Source organism: Lepisosteus platostomus, chromosome 2, assembly GCF_059453375.1.
Source record: "Lepisosteus platostomus isolate fLepPlt1 chromosome 2, fLepPlt1.hap1, whole genome shotgun sequence".
Taxonomy (NCBI): domain Eukaryota; kingdom Metazoa; phylum Chordata; class Actinopteri; order Semionotiformes; family Lepisosteidae; genus Lepisosteus; species Lepisosteus platostomus.
Genome location: NC_142612.1, coordinates 11,383,666 through 11,394,162, shown reverse-complemented (window position 1 = coordinate 11,394,162; position 10,497 = coordinate 11,383,666).

Sequence of the window (10,497 nt, the reverse complement as noted above, 5' to 3'; positions counted from 1 at the left end):
GTAACTGATATTGATCACAAATGGCAGGGACACAGTAACATGATTAAATGAGATTTCTGAGATATCCGTATACAATAGTGCTAGGGAAAGAAAACGTACTCTTCAGTCGCAGTACCGATTATAGTGGTATCAAACCACAAAGCTCTAACCTGACTTGCATGCTTTAGGGAGGTAGGAAGAAACATGAATACTAGGTGAAAACATGGCATTAAAATAACCGTAATCTCCTGTCATCGTGCTACAGATTTTCTGTTTGATGTGTGACGCTTAACATTATGATTTATTAAATGGAATTACAGAAAAGGAAATGGCCAGCAATTCCTCTTCCAATAAATGCCAGTGTTTCAAGATCTGAAACGTTTTCAATTAAAAGAACTGAATGACAGGGCAGTATGACGTGTTGGTGGGTTGAACACCCTTGTTTTGTCAATATAACTGCAATTTCCCGGTTTAACTGTCCAGTTGAAAGCTGTGTGAAGGAACAAAACTATGCCCTGTAACCTCACGCTAATTGGAGTGTGATTTAACTTCAAGTGGCCAGGGTTAACGTAGTAAATTCTGCTTTTTGCTGGCGAAGCTCAGCCTCAACTGGTTCTTAAAAACAAAAAAGGGGTGTAGTCTACTGTGTGACAGGGTAGAGGAGGGCTCTCACATTTCACCGAGGGTACTGTCTCGTACAAACAAGAGAGCACTGCTGTCATTAATTCAAGTTACGTTTATAATGTTTAACATGCGATATGCATCTGGGTCATTTTCCTATGTTCCTAATGCTTTTAAACTTTTTACTCGCTCCTTCACAAACTAGAAAAAAGTGACATTTTTGTCACAGTTGTTAGAAGGTTTAACCACGCTAATAAGTTTTCAAATGAAGTTTATGACATAAGTGTGCTAATATAAAAAGTTATGTTAATGATTAAACCCTATACAACATACTTGTATATGAATAGCCCACTTTTTTTAATTGGATCACTATACAGTATGTAAATATATGAATATCCTTGTACAGTTTTGAAATCATATACTGTACAATGCAGATCAGCATTGCCATGTGTGGCTGAAAACTGAATCAGGACAGAGGCTGCAGTCTTGTACTGACCAACCTGCAAAATCTGTAGTCATATACTGTAACAGTCACAGGATACCAACAGATTTCAGAAAGATGAAATTTCCTGAAATAATAAAAAAAAAGTTCTACTGTTGCAAAGCAGGTTGTCCAGCAAAGGCTTATTTTCGAAATTTAGTTCAAAGCATTTGCTGTGCATAAAATCTCTTAATCTCTTCACTCTATGCAAATCTCTCGACAGTGGCTATGTCAGGGTTTACCAGTTATGTGTCAGCGTGTCCAGTGTCCTCTGCAGTTGTCTTTCCCATATTACACCCGTGCAAAGGAAGTACACTTAGTACCATACCGTGACTGGCCTCGCCCTGGGTGGCTTACAGAAGGAGGTTTGCCTGCTGTTTTACCTCAAAAACATTAGCTATTTTGATAAACCTGAGGGCATTTGTAAAAAGCTTCCCCAGTTCCATTCATAAATCCAGAGAGGGTGCCAGTCAGCTCAGAATTCTCCCAAAATGATGATTAGAAGAAATGTCTATGGTTAGATGGTTTGCTCACTTCTTGACCTGATCTGGTGTGTACAGGCGTTGCATTGCAGTAGTAGATGAAGGGTGTCCTCTCCCCTCTCTAAAGCACTTTGAGAACCTTTGTAATAAAAATCTATGTATAGGAGTTGCTAATTAATATGACAAATGCATTTCTCTTTCTTTAAAAACCAAAAATTCCTAACACATTTTTCATTAAATAAACTCTCAAAATGGAATTCAAATCACTCTAATATTGTTAGCAGATTTGTTTGCAGATTTCTTTTTAGAAAAAAATGAAACTATAACTATCTAATCTTAACAGCCTTAAAGCTGTTAAATTATCATGCCCTGACCTTTAGTTCCATAGCTATACTGTGTTTGCATATTCTAGTATTCTGTTTCCACTCTAAACATTAAGTACATCATAGATGTTGACAGAGGATATATCAGATATGCCCCTCATAAGGAGTTACATGCTTCCAGTCTGTGCATATTAACCTTTCATCAGAACTTCATTACACTGTTAAAACTCCGAAAAAAATACTTAAAATGACACAAAAATAAAAAACAATACTTAAAACAGGGCAGGATTTTAAAAAGAAATCAAAATACAATTGATTGTATAAAGATTCCCCCTTTTCTGCTAAAAAGAGAATCACATTTCTGTATGTGTGTTCTAGGAAATTTCAGTTAAGTACAAAATCGTGTACTTTTGAGGTTTAATTGGACTACCTCTTCCATCTACTGTATGTGCTGTGAGTTTCCACCAAGACAACATGGCAAGACAACACTTTCCTTTAGACAAACCCCTGCCAAGAGGCTTTAAAGCCCAGATCTCCACTGGGCCAAAATGTGCTGTTATGATATATAATATAACATTACTTTATTAACCCTTTACAATTTCTTGCATTAGGAATTATCTTTTCGCATACCCCAGCTTGCTCTCCATGATACACACAGACACACAGACAGGTAGAGAGCTTGGGGTCAGAGCGCAGGGTCAATGATCATTCCTTTGGCCTCGGCATTCCTCCTCTGACAGTGGGGGGTAATCCCATTTCGTTAATAATGGAAATCGCAATCACTATTTTATCTAGATCAAAAGAAAAGAGAATACAGAATTGACATTCTTCAAATATTTAGGACATTTCTCCCATTTCTTGAAGACAAAGCTTTAATACTAGTTTTCATCAACAAAACTCTGGTGATTAAAATACAATAATTTGTCTTATTTTTTTATATACAGTCTCATGCCGGTTAAGTGAAAAGAGAAACTAACTTCCTGCCTCTTTTTTTTCCTCTTGAATTTACATTAAATATATTGCATGTTTGCACATCATACATGCAGTCCCGGTTATAAGTTGCCCATGGTTGATATCTTTCCACACTTCCTTTGTTGATGAATTGGGAAGCTTTGCATACAAATTCCCTGCACTTACATCAACGTGGGTGGTTTGTAGCTTGTTTTGTGCAGAAAATGAACAAAAATTGTTAAAAGCAAACTCTAAATCAATAATATTATAAAATCATCTACCTGTAGACAAGGAGTTCAGGTGGGTAGCTGTGTCAGCATGCGTAGGCTGCAAAGGAACAAGTAAAAGGTTTATTCCATGTTGAAAAGAGAAGACACAACGTTTCGAGTCTTCTTCAAGTGTTCTTCCTCACACCTGAAGAAGGCTCCACAGCCGAAACGTTGAAAATGTATTTTGCAGGTTAGAATTTAATTTCTGTGAACATCCCAGACAGTAATGCACTAATTTTGTTTAGCCTCCAACACACTGATAGCAAGAAGGCGTTATTTTCCTGATAAGTGGGCCGTATTGGCCCTTTTCTGCCAATTGGTTTTCAACAAGCTTGACACTCGACTGGTTAAATCACATTATCACCTACTGTATACTCAATCAACTCACTCACTAACAAGCTGATTTAGCGCTCATGCAACAGTCGAAGTCAAAAGAGTGAATGATAGTCAATCAACAATGAAGCTCATGACAAAAGCATTTAATCAGTATTCAAAATTCACATATTTCATTTTTCTGAAAATATGCTTGGTAAGATGAGGACATTTCTTGTAATGTTCAGTATCTTAAGAGCACCTAGTGAATAATGTTTTAGTTCACCATGAACAGCAAGAACAATTGGATGATAGACAATTTAAAGCAATACCCTTTAACCATTCAAGTTTATATTGTGAGTTTGGAGCATGCAGTTACTATGAAATATGGAAATTATTATCTTTTACCATTTTGTCAATTCTAGGACGGTGGTGGAATCATTTAAAGAAACCTCTAAATCCACCTTTTCTGTGTACAAAGTGAAAGTTACATTTGACATCTCTTTAGACGATACAACATCACAACTCTGTAAAATGGCATAACCCAAGAAATATTCACATTCCTATAATTAATAAGAAATGTGTGCTCTTAAAAAGCCATCAAACCTCTTCGTAACATACATTAGATAAAGCATGTACCTGCTTGTCTCTAGATCTGTGCTTTGTTCCTTTGATCCCTTCAATTTTCTAAAATATAAACTCTTTTAAATCGACCTCCACCCTGACAGACTGTTATTTCAGTGAACAATGTTAAGTTAACAATGACAGGACATAAAACTTCCTTCATGGGCCGATTGAAAAACAGTGAACGCAAGTGCCATCAATGCTTAGCAGCAGCGCATTACAAAACACAAACAAGAATGCATTTCTAAGATATCCCTAAAGCACTTATCTCTCATAGCCATGATATAAACATCCACTTAAGGTCATTGAACACTCTTATAGAAGGCAGTGGGCAAACAAAGCCTTTTCAATTTCCTGATATTGGAAATGCTCCATGTTAAGAAAAAACAGGAAACCCCCAATTAATGTAGACCAGAACAAAAATACCACTTTCACCAGAGTCTTGGTGTCTGTGAATATAATTTGGTTATAACTAAAATAACCCGTGAAAGCCTTCAAACTCTTGAAGTTGTCATTTAATAGTCAACGTATTGTTTACGTTCTCCAAAGATTTGGGAACAAACACTTCACATTTAAAATACTTCTTCGAAAGGCTTCAAACCACCTTACAGTTTACCTTCCAAGTTTATTAGGGAAGCTGAAACTAAATTGTGAACTTGTCCAACACACAGATCAAGACAATATCACATTTGGCTTCACTTCAAAACTTACAATGTGCTGGGCAGTTTAGACATAACAATGACAACCCACAGTACAGCACACATGCTGCTGATTTCTCTCATTCTGGCATGGGGCCGTAAAAGATTGCTTAGGCACAAGTTTACAGTGAAATTGGAATGAACGGTATCGAAGTACCTGGCCTTCAATTCACAAGATCAGGTTAGAGTTCAGGGAAATCAGCAGTTTTTTTTAAGGTGAGATTAAAAAGGACAATAGAGCACCTACCAAAAAACAGTTATACATCCATTTTCAAAAACATCTTCTTCCAATATAAGAGTCAGAACGTAACCTTTTCCACCCATTTTCAGTCTGTTTTTCCTAGCCGTTTATAACCTCTACATTAATATAAATTAACATATGCATATGAATTACAGGATGTAAACAGTATGTCCGGATATGATCTATGGATTATGGGAATTAATACTAATTTGCTCTTGCATTTTCACTAGGCTGAAGGGGATGGAACTCTCTAACGAGGTTTCTATTTTTGGGACATCTATATATTCTCATAATGCATTGCATCTGTGAGCCCTTTGAATACACCATAAATCCTAAAAAATGTTCATACCAAAACCATGAGCAAATCATCTACATTTTTGCTGCATTTATACTGCATGCAAATAGAGCTAGATTATAAAGAAATGAAAGAATGCAGTATGTTTCACTAGTGAAGTATTTTAGTGTGCATTACATGAACGCATTTGTGTTACATACTGTTACATTCTCTGGTTTTAACCTACATAAATAGGATCACATTAAACATTTCTAAAGTTCTTCATCCTATTGCTTTGATCAGACTCATAATTGATTAATTGATTAATGCCAACATAGAAATGTTTGCAATATTATTAAAAGCAAAAATATGTTTGTACTGATACAACTTAGTAACCAGATGTCTGGTAAGTGTATGTGAAACTTTCTTTTGATACATGGTTTTTGGCCATGAGCTATAACAGTTCTTTTGATTCACTCAAGTAATGTGTTTTCAATAATTCCAGCCCTTCTGATGGACAAAATGATGTGTCATGATGACTTTTGCTCTTACTTTCTTTAATATTTAAGGTATTTAAGTTCTTCAGAATAAATTTCACCCAAGAAATAGATGCATTTATTGAGTGTAGTAGATACAGTGAAACTTTAGTGTAAAAAGTGTTGTGAAATATAGTGGGTATAGTGAAATTTTGATTAACCCACTTGACCCAGCCAAAGGCTGAGGAGGCCCTGGTGTGCAGTGCACCCATGAAAAGTGAAGAGTTAACCAAGGGGGAGCTGCAAAGGTATAGATGTTTTGGAGGAGGCAAGAATGAGACAAAATGAAAAGAGGAGACAAATTTACGTGTTCTTTACAAGCAACCAGTCTTTTGTCAAAAATCAGCCTATGAAAGATCTGTTCCAATAGCGTTTTCTTCTCCAAGTTAGGCCTTGGAGTTACAATACATTGGTGTGACAGTAGGATTTTGAGGCCTTGGGGTTTCAAAACAGGCAGGGGCTCACCACAAAATATGTAGCGTGAATCAGGACTTGCAGTTTCTGTGCCTCATTTCCTCAATGCCTCAATTCCTGTTGGACTTTAAGAATGTGTTTAAGAATTCAACCCCTCTTCTGATGCGCAGGCATGCTTTTGTTGGGGGGTTGGGGGTGTTCTTTTCCAGGCTCACAACAAATCGGTCCATCAGGAAGGTCCTGGAAACCGTTCTGTAACAGATGAGCTTTTTGTTGATAAACTCTACCAGGTGGATTATGATAATAATGATGATAATGTCTCTATTGAGATCTGTGGGAGATCACAAATGGTCTGGATAACCGTGTCACGACATCTTGCTGAACCTGGTCACGCACTGCCAGCCAGGGTTGTGTGCTACAGCTCTGACCTACGATCCACAGCGTCTCTCCCCTCAAAGAAGCACCTGTTCAGTGGATCATTTGGAACTGCTGGTGAGGAGATTCACCATTAAAGAATCATAATTCTGATTCATAATTCAGATTGCATTGGCTTCATTAGTAAACATTCCGTTCAAACACAGAACAATGGCTTTTCATGAAGTTAATCAGTTGTCTCTAGGAGTGTAAAGCTCTCATAAAACATACTCATGTTTTGGCAGTTACATCTTTTGTTATTTGATACACTACAGAATATGCATAGAAGTATTTGAGTCTTGCAAAAAAAATGCCAGTGTTCCTCCATAAGGAGGTGTCGCAGAGGAGAGACTATTACTGCACTTCCCTGTGACTCACATTCAAAAGTCATTAAGAGAAACCACAGAATCCAGCCCAGAATCCATGCAGTCAATACAACTCATATGAACAAACTGTCGTCTGTGCCAAGCTGCACTAATCTAGATTCAAGTGGTTTTCTCATCTGAAGATTCAAAAGCACAATACTCTCACAATGTCTAAAGTGCTAATAAAGTGTTTGAAGTACGTTTCCAGTCTCTCTTCTGTATACTGTAATCAGATGTTTTTTTCTGTTTGTCTTTGGTTCCTTTACATCCACTCTAGCTGCTGTGACATTGTGAGACTGAGATGGTAAACACGTCATGCGTCCTTCACCATTCAGGGGTAAAAAGGACATTTTCAACTTTGTGCATGTTTTCTTCCAAACAATGGGCCACCTCACTGAGTCTATTGCAAACTGTAAGAAGTATGAGACTTTTTGTAGTTGGAAATATTGCATTTTACTAACAGAATCATGCTTCTTCATCAGAACCTTGCTATAACGCTTTAGGGCTGGATTGTAGCAGAGCCACTCCTGACAGGACAGATAATTGAAGGGGTGTCCAGCTCTTTTCCTTACACAATGGACAGCAAGTTGGAGTAGACAGCTACTCTAGAGGCACATCTTTGGGAGGAAACCAACATCAAACCCAGAACTCCAGATATGTGACACTGTGTTGGCACTCACTGGCCATATATCTGACCTTCCATCCATTTTCTAACCACTCTCTTCAATTCAGGGTTGTGGAGGAGTTGGAGCCTATCCCAGCAAGCAACAGGTGTAAGGCAGGAAACAGCGTGGTCAGAATGCCAGTCCTTCGCAAAGCATGCACAGACCCAAACACAGATAAGTGCTCACTCGCACCACATTTAAGGGGTAAGAACAGCCCTCTGTCCCTAGTTAAATGTAGAATTACCTACAGTATATGAAAGGGCACTGAAAGGATTTTGCCATGGGAACATTAACAGAAGGTTGCCAACTTTTTGTTTTGCATATTTAATTAGGTCTTAACCAAATACTTGGAACCTATTACACTGAAAAACATTTGATCTTCCAGGGATCTTTTATCAGGAGCAGTTCTAATCCTGTCAAGGCCAGCCAAGGTCTGCCTGGACTGGAGCCAGGGAGAGTAAGGCTCTGTGTGTGTAATGTCAAGGCAAGGTGATAATTGATGTAGCTCCACTGTGAAGAGTACAATATAATTTCATGTGATGGAGATTCTGTCTTTTGTATTGGTGAATAAGATCAATCTGATTTAGCTTTAGTCTTCTGTGATTTTTCAAGCATCACCACCTCCTCTCCTCCTTCTGAAACACAGACACACACTCTTTTCCATCATATACCTTTTGATTCAAAACACCTCATCTCTCTTTTCCTTAGGTTAGTCCTCAATGTTGACCTTTTTGATGCCCGATCTTTCCAAGGCAATACTGAATTCTCAAAGGAGGAATGGACTTTGACAGGGCACATTTATAGCTTTATTGTGCTCATTTCACTTCTATTTACTTTACCCTCTCTATTTTATTCCATTTCTAACTCAGCACTGCAACACAAGTACAGAAGTACTTAATGTCTAGCCACCTAATGTCTCAGCTCAATTAAACTTTGAATCCACCCTGGTTTTGTGAACGTTCTTTCTTTTGAAATATGAATTTCCTTCTTTCCTATTGCGATACTATTAAGTTTAGAAAAATTGGTTCAATGTGCTACATACTGGTAATTTGCTACTTGGGGACATGCATGTCACACATTGTCTCTTCTCGGCTACTGTACATCACGTCCACACACACGATCACACAAATGTCCAGATTTAAGACTATCCAATCCATCCCATTAAAAGACCAGTGTAAAGTGTGACTCTGGAGGTAATTGCAGTCCAGGTTTGGAATTAAATCTAAATTGTCAGTCAGAATCATTACTCTCTAGGTAATTTATTCAAGGTAATAATTTCTGCTTTATTCTCAAGGTGTCCAAAAAAGAAGTTATCTGATTCTGCTTGAATCCTTTGAACTGTTTAAGAAGGTTGCAAAGTTTTTGGAGTATTGCCTTTTCCAACACTCAACATTCTCCTGCTAGAAGGGTGTTTCAGGGGAAAAAAGAAACAGACGCACATGTCATGTCATCAGTTAGTCAGGATTAGTCAGGTTTTTGACCATCTTGTTTCTACACCTTAGAACACTAGAATGGATTTTGTAAGACACGAAATTCATGCCGATCAGTCCTGAACAGATGAAATGTATTTATCCAGCTCTGTGCTTGGGAGTGTTCAACCTCCAAGGATTTCTGTTAAGGATACGGGACACTGGCTTGATTACAGTACAGATGCATTAGCCTTTTGTGTAGTTATGTAAACCGCCCACAGGTGCCTACAGTACATTTGAATTCAGGCCGGACAGGTCTACCCATACCAAGTCTAAACAGGATTTCACCACAAATGCTAACAGGGGAAGAAAGGAAATTTGTCATTCTAATAATCATTCTTTGCCTTTGAAAGGATTACACATTCCTAGAAAAGTAGGAGGCCAAGCTGCTTCATTCCCATTTTATATATCCACAAATGACACCTTAGAGTCTAAAAAAATCACAGAGAAAAATCAAAGAACCGTGTCATCTCTTATGAGTTGTCTCTGATGATCATCTGCACATTTGCAAACAATAGAAACAGTCTAGTGCATAAAGAATGAATAAATTAATACTTCAATTGCTGAATGTCAATATACAATTGTCTTCTTTAAATATGACCATGTTCACAAGGCTACATATCAATGTGAAAGGAAAGATTTGTTTAAGTCAGTTTTCTAGACTACTTGTGTCAATATAAAGATTTAAAACATTAATATGCATATTTGTGATCAAAATATAAAAATCCAGGGCTTGTTTCAACATATCTGCCATGAATAAAATGTAACAAATGTCCTGTATTAAATGTTTAATAGCTCTGATACTTGGTAACATCCTGGACCAATGTCTGCCCAGGGAATAACTAACAACTTCAGACACAGGAGCTGTGTATTTGTCTTCAGGCACTAAGGGTGGACTTGTTTACGCTGTGCTGGTTACACAAACTTCTGAGTTCCCTTTTCTTCATGGCTTTTGAGCTATGACTGACTTTCGCGGCCTATTAGCACACATTATTCAAAGCCTTTTGTGGCCAGTTTGCATTGTATGTGATCAAGATAAAATGTCAAGCTAAACTGTATACTGTATTTCACTGTTATTAAGAACTCTCATATCTCTCTGTAATTCAGACAGTTAAGTATGTTTGTGATGCTATTGTAATCCTTTGCTCCAAATTCTGTTCTAGACTGCGCTTTGAGAGAAGTCGGACTGTGTTTATGTCTTTAAATTTTTGATTTCCTAGGAATTTTGTAAGGACATTTAACTCTATAAAACTAGTTTGAATTCGCCTAGTCTTTTATTGATTCTTAAAAGAAGTGCAACATCAATCATAAATGTTTAGTAATATTAATAATAATAATAATAATAATAATTGCTTACTCTTATATAGCGCTTTTCTGGA